Below are 12,667 nucleotides of genomic sequence, written 5' to 3'. Positions count from 1 at the left end.
CTTGTTGACAATGGTTCAACAATAGTGTGACAAATACAAATACAAAAACAATCGGTTTTAAGTTTTTGTCATTCAAGATAAATTTGAATACCAAATTAGCTGTCACATTATTATATATTTTAAAAGTGACGGATACAAGATCAGTTGTTGGATGAATTCAGATAGAGCTTTCTTTTTGCTTTTAAGAGAAAACCAGTGTAGATAAATACTTCATTTAAACATAATACTAATACCTTTTCTTTTCTTTTTTTTAATATGAAATTTATTATCAAATTGATTTCCATACAACACCCAGTGCTCATCCCAAAAGGTGCCCTCCTCAGTACCCATCACCCACCCTCCCCTCCCTCCCACCCCCATCAACCCTCAGTTTGTTCTCAGTTTTTAAGAGTCTCTTATGGTTTGCCTCCCTCCCTCTCTAACTTTTCTTTCCCTTCCCCTCCCCCATGAAATGTGGCCTTTTGTAGCAACGTGGATGGAACTGGAAAGAGTGTTATGCTAAGTGAAATAAGTCATACAGAGAAAGACAGATACCATATGTTTTCACTCTTATGTGGATCCTAAGAAACTTAATACCTTTTCTTTGTACACTTGGAGAACTTTGGGCTATACTCATTTCCTCTATTGTTTTCTGTTCTATCACTGTTACTGGTTGGCTTTTGCCTCTTCTATTTGTGTGATAAAAATCAGAGTCACTTGGTTGTCGATGAGTCCATTCCTAAGAGATCCATTCCCCGGATCCAGAACATGGTGGGGAGGCAACAAGGATGTCTGTGAGGAAGCAACCCGGTCATCTCATGGTAAGGTGGCTGCCACATTGGATTACATGCATGCCGCTGCACATTTTTTTAAAGAAAACATAGTCTTAAGGTAAAGCAGCATTATTAATTGGGAAAAAAAAAAAAAAAAACCTGCCTAGAACAGTAAGATCTGCTGACAACGCCTTCATTCCTGTAGCTAGTGAATTTATCTTCACACGGCTTTCAAGACCACGTTTAGTGGGTTCAGAAGAGCGAGAACTCCCAAGCAGATATTGCACATTAATTGATCACCCATGTAAATGAATTCTGTGTACCAGGGCTATGACATAAGATTGGGATTCTGGGTGTTCAAAGCAGACAAACACAAACCTGCAGCTTTTTTTTCTCTGTCTTGGCACAGGGTCACTTTAGTTACTGGTGTGGCCCATAAGAAACTGAAGAAACATCTCCTAAAGCATTTCTAAATTGGGGTCTCTAAATTCTCCACGCTGTCCTGTCTCCTTTTCCAGAGCAGGGAACACGAGGCTAGAGGAGGCACAGTGACCCTGCCCCGCCTCCCTGATTTGCCTGTCATCCCAGAGGGGGCCAGGCAGTGGATAGTTTCTTTTTAAGAAACTGCCAACCTGTTTTCTAGAGTGGCGGGGCCATTTTCCAATTCCCCACAGCGATGCCTGAGTAATCCAGCTTGTTGGTAAGCTGTTTTTCTCTCTGCGTGTGAGGTTTAAACAAAAGAATGAGGCAAGAAATAAGGATAGAGGGCTATTGATCAGAGGGAGAGTCTCTGGTCGTGTTAGAAGGAAAGCCATCCAGATTATCTAGTAGGAATAGACTTGAATAAGTTCAGGAGAAACAATTCTGGTCAGGCTGACGCAGAAGAGATGGAACAAAGAAGGACTTTGTGGAAAGAGACGGAACAATGAGAAAATAGAGAATGTGGATTAGTTCATGTTCTTTTAACCAGTTATTAGTCAGGGATAGGTGGCCCACTGATCAGCAAGAGTTAAAGATGTGGGTCATAGATGCGCTGGGCCTTGCCCTCAGAATGAAGCCTCTGTCTTGTAGACCTGAGGCAGTAATAATAACAGCAAAAATCACTTAGTCCATCACTATTTTGCAGATGAAGAAAACTATGGCACATAACTTGCTCACGGTTGCACAGCTAGAAAGTGACTCAAGCCTCTGGCTTCCTTAACCGTTACTCAATACCATCACGACTCATAACTGTAGTGAGGAAAATTCACGTCACCTAAGGTAGCAGTAATTAGATCCAGGACCATACAGAATGTAGTCATCTCCACCCCGAGGAAAGTTCTAGAGTAGATCTGTGTGATAATAGAAGAATAATGTGCTAAAAAAAAAAAAGAATATGACATGAACTTAAGAGTCAGCTTAGGCCCAGAGAGAGAAATTCCCAGCTGCTGTTGCCCTGTTACTTCTCCTGGCCATTTGGCCTTCGTTCAGTAGAAATCATGCAGTCCCATCGTGCCAGTGTAAACCTGGCCTCCGATGGCTTGAAAGAAAACCCCAGAATCAGAGTTGTCAGGCTAGATAAAACAAGTACTCCCTTTCCTGGTCCCTGAGTAGGAGGGCAGAATCCTCTGCAAAGTAAAACAAAACTGAAAGGGGTGATTGGAGGAACCACCGGCTTTGGAAAAAAAGAAGCAGATGGGATCCAGGGGAACAGAGGGCTTCACTTCGACAGAACCTGTAACTAGTTATCTTGGGCCTCAGACATGCTTTTCTTTTCTTTCTTTTTTTTTTTTTTTTTTAACATTTTTATTTATTTTTGAGACAGAGAGAGACAGAGCATGAACAGGGGAGGGGCAGAGAGAGAGGAAGACACAGAATCTGAAACAGGCTCTAGGCTCTGAGCTGTCAGCAGAGAGCCCGATGCGGGGCTCGAACTCATGGACCGTGAGATCATGACCTGAGCCGAAGTCGGATGCTTAACCGACCAAGCCACCCAGGCGCCCCTCCGACATGCTTTTCTATGTCTTTGCTCACTGAAAAAGAACAAGGAGAATTATGATAGATTAGTGTGGTGTTTTTATATGACTCAACAAAACGATAAATGTACTGCAGCTTGATGGACAGTTTTCTCTTTTCATCTATCTTTTTCCTCTGTAAGTGTCTGAGATTTCACTTTTGTTTTTGTATCATATCCTTTCTTTCTTAAAAAAATTTTTTTTTAACATTTTATTTTATTTTTTGAGAGACAGAGAGAGAGAGAGCTTGAGCAGGGGAGGGGCAGAAAGAGGTGGGGGATGCAGAATCCAAAGCAGGCCCCAGGCTCTGAGCTGTCAGCACAGAGCCCGATGCAGGGGCTCAAGCCCATGAACACGAGATCGAGATCGTGACCAGAGCCAAAGTTGGGTGTTCAACCAACTGAGCCACCCAGGCACCCCAAATATCATATCCTTTTAAATGCATGCTTCTTCACCTGCCTCATCAATTAAACAAATGACTTTGATCCATTTCCTTTGGATTTGCAGCGGTCACCCTGACCTTGAATCCAGCTGTGTTGGTCTGTTCAGGCTGCTGTAACAGAATACGGTAGACTGGATGGCTTATAAGCAACAGAAATTTATTTCTCACAGTTCCGGAGGCCGGGAAGTCCAAGAACAAGGCCCCCGCAGATTTCAGGTCTGGTGAGAACCTGCTTCCTGGCTGCAAACTGCCAACTTCTCACCGTGTCCTCACAGGGCAGAAGGGGCAAGGGAGCTCTCTGGGGTCTCTTTTATAACCGCAGACCTCCCATTGGTGAGGACTTCACCCTCATGATGCAATCACCTCCCAAAGGTTCCACCCCCTACCACCATCGTACTGGGGATCAAGATTCCACATATGAATGTGGGAGGCAGGGGGGAGTGGGGGGGGGCACACAGATATTCAGTCTATAGCACCAACCGAAAGAGTTTTTACAGGTCTCTGCTGGTGAATGCGATGAACTTTTGGCAGAGTTGGATCAGAGCAAAAGTTAGCAATCTGCAAGTGACATCAATAAGAGAGCTTGGCACTGTTTTTCTTCTGAGGAAGTCGGGGCCCTCCGAATGGGAGCATGCTACCTATTCTCTGCGGCTCAGCACACCTCCATCCTAAACTTCCGAGAACAGAAAGGAGCCGGGCAGGCTGCTGTTGTAGGCCAAAACCAGTTGGCTAGTGGCACCTTCCTGTGGTTTAGCTCTGTCCAACCAGCAGGGCATGCGGGGAGCAGGAGGCTGTCGTGCGTCATTATGATCTCAGATCCTGTCTTGGCTTCAGTTGCATTGCCGGGCTGAAGAGAACACCCACGCCAGGCCAGGCCAGGCCAGAGGAGCACCGGTTGAAGTTCAGACCGGCTCTGGTCAAGTTCAGGCTAGTTCTGCTCAAAAAAAGACCTTCCCTTTCACGGAGGCTGATTCAAACTGTCTTGCAAAGGACGCGGGCCAAGAATCCAGGGGGTGGGGTGGGGGTGGGGGTGGGGGGCAGGACAGAAACGTTAACTCCATGTTCCTTTTTTGGGGGTACGGGATCTTTGTCGTCTTCTTTTTTTGGCATGCGCTATCCAGAGAAAATCGTTTTACAAGAAGGGCCCGAGTTTTCTGTTTTTCTTGCTTCCTATTTTGATGTGTCATCCTGGCTGCGTAGGAGGAAATGCTGTCAAAAATTGTACATGCTGTTTCCAACCCTTTATTTCTTAACTCACTTATTATCATCTCGTATCTGGGAGAGAGGCCAGACCAGTCCTGTAGCCCGTGTCAGAGCCCGGAGCTGCTCCCTCCTTCCTGTCTTGGTGCCTTTGCTGTGCCTCTGACGATCCCCCTCCCCGCCCCCTCCCCCCCCTCCTCCCCCCCCGCCCCCTCCCTCCCTCCTCCCCCCCCTCCCCCCCCCCCCCCCCCCCCCCCGTTGTGCATCTGCTGTTCCTGCCTTGGCTTGATATTCTGTCCACAACCTGTTCCCAGCTGTTTCCCAGCACAGCACCCTGAACGGCATAGATGCGTTTAACTGAACAGCAGTAGCTCTGTGAACTTAACAAAGAACACTGAGCAGTCAGGATCGTTGCATTGTTACATTGGCGCTCCTTTTTGTTAATGCTTCGATCCCATCGTAATCTTACGGAGGACTTTCCTGTGTCTTTGGCTCTCCGAATAACCTTGTGAAGGCGATAGAGCAGGTATGATGACCTGAACTCTTAGGTGAGAGACAGAGGTTCAAAGCAGGGGAGTGCAAAGCAGAGACTGCGCTTCGATTCTTTTCCCTTATTACAGATGCGAAACCTAGCCCCAACTGAGCACCGTTCTTAGAGACAACCAGATTCACAATTATTTTTTGTATGTTTTTTTAGAGTGACTCCTTGACCAAATAATTTTGAATCGCTTGTAACTTTTCACCCTTGCAACTAAGTCCGTTAATCACAAAATGGTAAATCAGAAGGTAGGCACTCTTAGCAGTAAATTATGATTCATCCGTGCTCCTGTGACAGGTAACGTTATTTTATAACTGAGCTAAACTAAAGAAGTTAAGCTTTAATCAATCACTTTAATGAACATGAAAATGGGAACTCTGGAAGTTCTATGTCTTGAATCTTTTACTTCTGAAGATTTCAAGCAATAGCAGCTGTCTCGATAGCAAATGTTTGTAAAGATGATTCTATCTCAAGGATCTTTCTATGTTTTAATTGCTGTTTTCCATGCCTTTGCTTTTGTTACACCTCAATTGTAATGAGACAATTTTGAAAGGCTGCAGAGAAAAGAGGCAACTCGGTCATCCTCTCGGCTTCACATCAGAAGCCGTTGCCCCTTTCCCCCTGCAGCCGAAAACCCTATTTAACACCATTTCTCTCTCACATAGCCACAAAGAAGAACATCATCCAGGAAACTGGGGTGAAAGACAGATATGGCTGTTTCTGCTCCTAGCCTCAAAAAGAAAAGGTTGTAGCTCATCTTTGCCAGCTTACCTGACTACTTCTAAGCAAAGGAGACAATGAAATATTATTAGTGAGTTCAGTCACATGAAGGTAGGTCATGATCCCTATAGTTCTTGGAGAGATGGAAAAGCTTAAGGGTCTTCACTAGGCATTGACCACAAGTGCCCATCTAGCACTTAGCAGATTCATGTGAGGTTTCCTTAAGGCGATCACTTTGAATTGAGTTCTTTAAAAGGCTCCGGGGCTCAGACCCTGGGATGCAGACATTAAATCAGAGCACAGTCCCACGCATGATCTCTTGGATATAAGGAGAAGATTCTGGAATCAGGAATGAGAAGTTGCACACCCGTCTCTAAGTTACTCTGCTTCTCTGTGCCTCAGATTCCTGTCCTATAAAGTGTCAGCATTTGGTTTACATGCTCTCTAAACTCTAAAGGCACTCAAAATCTACTGTATAGAGATAGAGTATATACCAATTACCTATATTAATATAATAACTGTGGACAAACTATATATACAGTACAATCACATACTAGTAATCTATTGTACAATCTGCTAAAAATTCACAAACATATCTTTCCCCTCACATTGTCCACTAAAGGGCTTGACCATTTTTCTCAAAATTATTTGTATTGTTCTATTTAAGAAGTTATTTCTTAAATAGAAAATTCTATTCAAAGCAGAAAATATGAGCAGACTTGTTTATAGCCCTTAGGCCTTTCCTTTACCAATAATTTTATCTCCGTATGAGGGAAAGCACAGAATAATTTATTTGTTGCTACTCTACAAAAATATTTGAATGGCTTTTACTAAGAGGGCCAGATTTTTTAAAACAACAACAACAACAACAAAAAACCCTAAAACAACTGGAAAAACCTCTTGCATGGTAGAATTGGGAGCAGGGGAGTGAGAATATGGATGTCCTAGGAAAAGCATATTCTTAAAACTCTATTATGTGATTAATTTGTCTTTGAGAAAATGAAAGTTATGTCTTCTCTGAGTTATAACAGAGATTATCTTTATGATGACTGGCCTGAGATACTTCTTCCCTTGTATGTACTTTGGAAGGAGGGAAGGAAGGGAGGGAGGGAGGGAGGGAAAGAGGAAAGGAGCGAGGAAGGAGGTGAAGGAAGGAAGGTTGGGGGGGAGGAAGGGAAGGAGAGAGGGAGGAAGGAAGGAAATAGGAAGGGGGGACAGAAGGGAGGGAGGGCAGAATGGAAAGAGAGAGGGAGGGAAGGAAGAAGTAAGTTTAGTTCTCCTAGGGCTGGGTCCAGCTGAGCAGAGACCTTGATTTCTCCTCTGGCCTAACACTGGAGAACCTCACCTGCACAATTCATGCTTTGGGCACTGAGGATTTGGCAGTGAATAAAATAGACACAAAATCATGCTTTTATGGAGCACACATTCTTAGTCTTTAATAAGTAAGCCAGAGTGTCAATTTGGGTGAATTTTCTTCCTGATGTTGTACCATAGTGCATTTTCCTAGTAGCAAATATTTTAAAATTGTTCTCCTCTTCTAAAAATATACATGATGTAAATCATTTAATAGAGCAGAAAAAAAAGGTTTTGTAATTTAATAAATGAAATGTTTATTGTATTATGATTTTTCACGAGAGTTAATTTATTTTCTTTCTATCAATAAAAGGGTACAGTGGGCTTATATTTGAATTTTGTGGTTTTTTAAAATTCGATATCAAATCTTATCAATAGTACATATTGTGCAATCCTTGTAATAGTTTCTGATTGTATTCATTGAACTGAAATGGGTTTTTTTTCCACAAAAGTAGTTAGGTATAATATTCCTAAGATTATAAAAAAAAAAGTCTGTTAGCTGGAAGTTAGTTTTATGTGGTATAAATGCTTCCCTCTCTAGAAGTACTGAATGAATGTTGCTTTCACTTTCAGAGCTCACTAGATGTTGGCTACGATCACTTCTTCTCTTCAAATCTCCGTGGCAATTTTTGCCCTAATCATCCTGCACATCACTGCCTTGGATGCTTTTCCAGTCGCGGTATATGAACACGCTGTTATATTGCCAAATAAGTCAGAAATGCTTGTTTCCCAGGACAATGCCCTGTTCCTTATGAATGAGAATATAGGTTTCTAGACAGAACAATTAAGCACTCAGCTAAGCAGGTAAGGAGAGCGAGTAGAAGAATGGAGTGTTGAACTATGTGACATATGAAGAAATAATTTTGATTTCGCTTATTTTAAGCAGAATGCTCAAATGACTGTGACTCCAGAAGATGTGCCTTATGGATGGAAATTTTCCAGGGAAACCATTTCTCTTTATCTGAAGGATATCCCGGCCCCTCAGGTGAATTGGATTACATGTCAAAACACCCAGAGGTATATATTTATTAAACTTAAAAAAAAATGTTTATTTATTTATTTATTTATTTATTTATTTAGAGAGAGCATGAGCACGTATCCACGGGAACAGTGGAGGGGCAGAGAGAGAGGGAGAGGGAATCCCAAGCAGGTTCCATGCTGTCAGCACAAAGCCCACCGCAGCACTTAATCCCACCCACCGTGAGATCATGACCTGAGCCAAGACCGAGAGTTGGACGCTTAACCAACTGAGCCACCGAGGTGCCCAGGAAGATATTTTAAATATCCTCATTGTTTGTGCAAAAAATGCTGCAATTCTCTAAAATGCGCATGTTCACCACAGTGACATGATAAATCCTGAATTATCACAGATGTGGCATACGATATTGTTATTTTTATCTTGGCATTTGCTTAAAAAATTTGTGCTTAGATACCATTTAATAATCATTTATAAATGAATAGTTTTATTAAATTTGGAGAAAATATGTAAACAAGATATTTATTGCTAGGATTAGAAGCTAAGGGGAAGAGAATCTCATGGAGTCAAGTAATAAATTAATTTCTGAAGTAGACAGTGGGTTGTATTTGGGAAGTAGCCCAAGGTCTCCATTGAAAGTACCATACTTCAGGGGCATCTGGGTGGCTCAGTTGGTTAAGTGTCCCACTTAGGCTCAGCTCATGATCTCATGGTTTGAGTTTGGGCCCCGCATTGAGCTCGGTGCTGAGAGTTCAGATCCTGGAGGCTGCTTCAGTTTCTGTGTCTCCCTCTCTCTGTCTCTCTCTCTCTCTCTCTCTCAAAAAATGAATAAACATTAAAAAAGAAATTACGAAACTTCAGTCTTATGGAGTCTTTCTGTTCCAGAATCTACTTCTCAGGCAGAAAGAGCTTACTATGTACATTCTCGTGAATCATAAGACCTTATGCTTTGAAACTTAGTGTTTTCCTAGGCTCATAAAGCTCATTTTCTTGAGGAAAAATAATCTAGAGACTTTCTAATATAAAATATTTAATATATATAAGTGCATATTTAATGTATAAATCTTACTGTCTAATAAGACTTGAAAATTAAATTACTGAGGTACAGGTCACACATTTCTATTTTGTCACTCTCTCTCTCCTGTCAAATCCTCTCTCTTACTCTCTCATACTTTTTCTCCCTCTTTTACCTCAGATTAAGTTTATTAAACATTTATCCGCCATTTTTTTGGTTTTACTAGAGGATTATGAATACCATACTTTTTTTTTAGGATGCCTGGCTCTTCTGACATTTACATAAGGGTTACCAGAAAACAGCTTTTCTTAGCTCTAAAGAGACACAAAGAAGAAAATATTGGGTGACATGATTAAAGACAGTTAATCTCTCCATCCTTCTTGTCCTGAGTTAATGCTGTCTGTGGTGTTTGTAAATTTTCTTTTGTTCCAGAAAAGAGGTCAATAGCTAGACAGTCTTTCTGCATAGAAGTTTTGAAAATTGGGACAACTCCTTTGTTTTTCAACTCACAGTAGGTTTAAGTTCTGGGTTTCCTGTTAATAACAACATATGTTGGGGGTGCCTGGGTGGTTCAGTTGGTTAAAGCATCCCACTTCGGCTCAGGTCATGTTTTCATGGTTCCTGGGTTCAAGCCCCATATGGGGCTCTGTGCTTGTGGTAGGGTCCCCTCCCTAAGGAAAGGAAAAAAAAAAAAAAGCCTCATGGCAACTTGGCTATCCTCATACATAACATTCCTCACAACCTTGTAACAAGACCTGATCAAACTGCACGTTTGTGTGTTACCATATATGGGAGACAGAGTAGCGAAAAATATATAGAAAACTATGCCATGTGTCATTCAGGGCTCAGTTCCTCCGTGGGAACCCCACTGAGTCATGGGGGGGGGGGGGGGGGGGAATAAAGTTGCTTCCTGGAAAGAAAAGCCTCCGTGTTGCATCTCACGGCTCCCTGGGAGTATCCTGCTACATGCTGACAGCTCAGAGCTTTGATCCTGCTTCAGATTCTTTGTCTCCCTCTCTCTCTGCCCCTCCCCCACTCGTGCTTTGTCTCTCTCTGTCTCTCAAGAATAAATAAGTGTTAAAAAAAATTGAAAACAACAACAACAACTACATGTATTGGGGGCATCTGGATGGCTCAGTCGGTTAAGCGTCTGACTTCAGCTCTGGTCACGAACTCGTGGTGCATGAGTTCGAGCCCTGCATAGGGCTCTGCGCTGACAGCTCATACTCTCTCTGCCCCTCCCCTGCTTGTGCTCTGTCTCTCTCCCTCTCAAAAATAAATAAACATAAAAAAAATTAGAAACAACAGCACATGTTGTAAAGTTATGGACTAGTCAAAGATCACAATAGCTATGGAAACTAGTGAAGTTTGGGGGAAAGGATGTTACGTATGGTTAGTAAAAAGCTCTGTCACAGCCCTACAGTAGAAGGAATGAATTTTGACAGAAAATGGGTTTGCATTGTCATCCAGGATAGTCACATTGAATTCACTTAATTTTCACTCATTCAGCCATTATTTATCAAGCATCTATGATGTGCCAGATATTATTCTAGAAATAGGAGATACAGCGCTTAGTAAATGAAGGTTATGCCCCCCCCCCCATGACTTATGAATATTTAGTGAGAGAAGGTAGAGGTAAACAGACTCATTATTATTTAGAATGTTGTGTGGTGATCAGAATAGATATATTTTAGATGTCAAGGTGCCAGGATTTGTTGCCGGATTTGTTGTGGGGGTATGAGAGAAAGGCAAGTGTCAGGAGTGACTCCCATTTTCGGCCTGAGCAAATGGAGACACGGAATTGCCATTTACAGATATACAGAGCACTGAAGGAACAGCAAGTCTGGGATGCCAATTAGGAAGCCAATTTTGTGAACCTTCCGTGTAAGCTGCCCTTTCAACATCCAGGCGGAGATGTAAGCCTTCCAGTTGCATATACAAGTCTGGCATGGAAGGACAAAGTCAGGACTGAGATAGAAAACCCAGGGTCAGCACACAGATGATTTTTAGCACCATGATGGTTCACCTATGGAGTGAGTTACAGAAGGGAAGAGACCTAAGGCTTGAGATCTAGGAAACTCCGATGTTTAGACTCAGAAGGGGTGAGGAAGAACCAGCAAAGGAGTGTGAGAAGAGCAGCCATTGAGCAGGAGAAGGAGAGAGCGGGGTCCAATCAGCAGGGTGAAGTGTTTCTGGGAAGAGGGTGTCATTAACTGTGTCAAGTGTTGCAGACAAGTAGGATGACATCAAGTAAGATGTGGAGGTCATCGTTGGCATCGGTAAGGGTTGTCAGGTGGGATGATAGAAACAGAAGCTGATTTGAATGCCTGAAGAAAGAATGAGAGAGAACAAGCTGGAAACAGCCAGATGGACAACTCTTTCTATGAGCTTTGCTAGAAGAGGGAGCTGAGCAATGGAGCAGTATTTAGAGGGACATGTGGATTCAGGAGAGGTTTTTAATTATTATTATTTTTTTTTAAGTACTAGAGCACATTTGCATGCCAGTGGAATGATCCAGTAGAGAGGAGACAGCCAATGACCCAGGAGAGTGAATAAGGAATTGCCAGAGCAGTAGCTCCGATGTGAAAGAAAAAAAAAATCATGAAGTTTAACTTATGGCTTTTAATGATGATCTTTTTCATGAATCGTTTTTATATTGGCTTGTAAATTGACTCACACTTAGATTCTCACTACTGTTTGTTTCTGGATGAACTGAATAAAATACTCTTTTAGGTTATGTTGTTAACTCTAATCACTATGCAGTGTGTTGAATCTCCAGGACATATTTATCTGCTAGCTGCAACTCTGCACCCTTAAATGAATCCCCAATTCCTCCTTCCCCCAAGCCCCCGGTAATCACCATTCTTATTCTTCTTTTATGAGTTCAGCTTTGCTAGATTCCACATATAAGTGCTATCATACAGTATTTATCTGTCTCTGTCTAACTTATTGAAATGTTTCAATTAAAATTTCATTTAGATTTGGTCACACGCCAGTACAAGCAAGACTCATCGACCTGGCCAAGAACAATTCTATGTCTTGGCAAATATTGGGAACAAAAAGTCATGTAGTCCCCATGACTCCACATGTCCTCCTGAGGGGGGACTTGGTGCACATTACCATAAGTAATAGGGAGGGGATATGTAAAATGGAGCCCTGCTGTGAGAGTGGTCAATGCTGTGTTTGAGTTTGATCTTGGGGCACCTGGGTGGCTCAGTCGGTTAAGCATCTGACTTCGACTCAGGTCATGATCTCACGGTTCTTGAGTTCGAACCCTGTATCGGGCGTTGTGCTGACAGCTCGGAGCCTGGAGCCTGCTTTGGATTCTATGTCTCCCTCTCTCTCTGCCCCTCCCCTGCTCATTCTCAATCTCCCTCTCAAAAATAAATAAACATTAAAAAAAGTTTGATCTTCATTACCTCTATAATACGACAATGCTAGAGATTTTTTTTTTTAAGTGAGCAATTAAAGAAAATAGCATTTTAGAAAAAAAGTACTCTGGAACAAAATGTAGGCAAAGATCTATTAGAAAGGTGTAATATTCCAGGATTGAGATTTTTTTGGCATATAAGAAAACAAATCATCTTAATATTGATACAAAAGACAGTAAGTTGACTATAATCTGGATACAACTTAATATCAAAAGGATACAAAGATGTTTCCAAACTGTATGAATC

General features: G+C 42.1%; 1 long non-coding RNA gene and 2 pseudogenes across 1 annotated transcript; 2 read left to right on the top strand and 1 right to left on the bottom strand.

Moving 5' to 3' along the window:
* Window positions 1-569: 569 nt before the first annotated feature.
* On the bottom strand, window positions 570-3,580 carry LOC131515482 (splicing regulator RBM11-like; annotated as a pseudogene).
* A 1,060-nt stretch (window positions 3,581-4,640) lies between these two features.
* On the top strand, window positions 4,641-5,624 carry LOC131514865 (uncharacterized). Its single transcript, XR_009263304.1, has 3 exons — window positions 4,641-4,914; window positions 5,086-5,174; window positions 5,592-5,624. It is a non-coding gene; the product is annotated as an uncharacterized LOC131514865 (long non-coding RNA).
* A 5-nt stretch (window positions 5,625-5,629) lies between these two features.
* LOC131514864 (pantetheine hydrolase VNN2-like) lies at window positions 5,630-12,315 on the top strand (annotated as a pseudogene).
* The last annotated feature ends 352 nt before the right edge of the window (window positions 12,316-12,667 follow it).

The sequence above is a fragment of the Neofelis nebulosa genome, chromosome 6, assembly GCF_028018385.1.
Source record: "Neofelis nebulosa isolate mNeoNeb1 chromosome 6, mNeoNeb1.pri, whole genome shotgun sequence".
NCBI classification, from domain to species: domain Eukaryota; kingdom Metazoa; phylum Chordata; class Mammalia; order Carnivora; family Felidae; genus Neofelis; species Neofelis nebulosa.
Note: the sequence above shows the minus strand (reverse complement) of the source record. Positions and strands in the feature narration are given on the sequence as shown.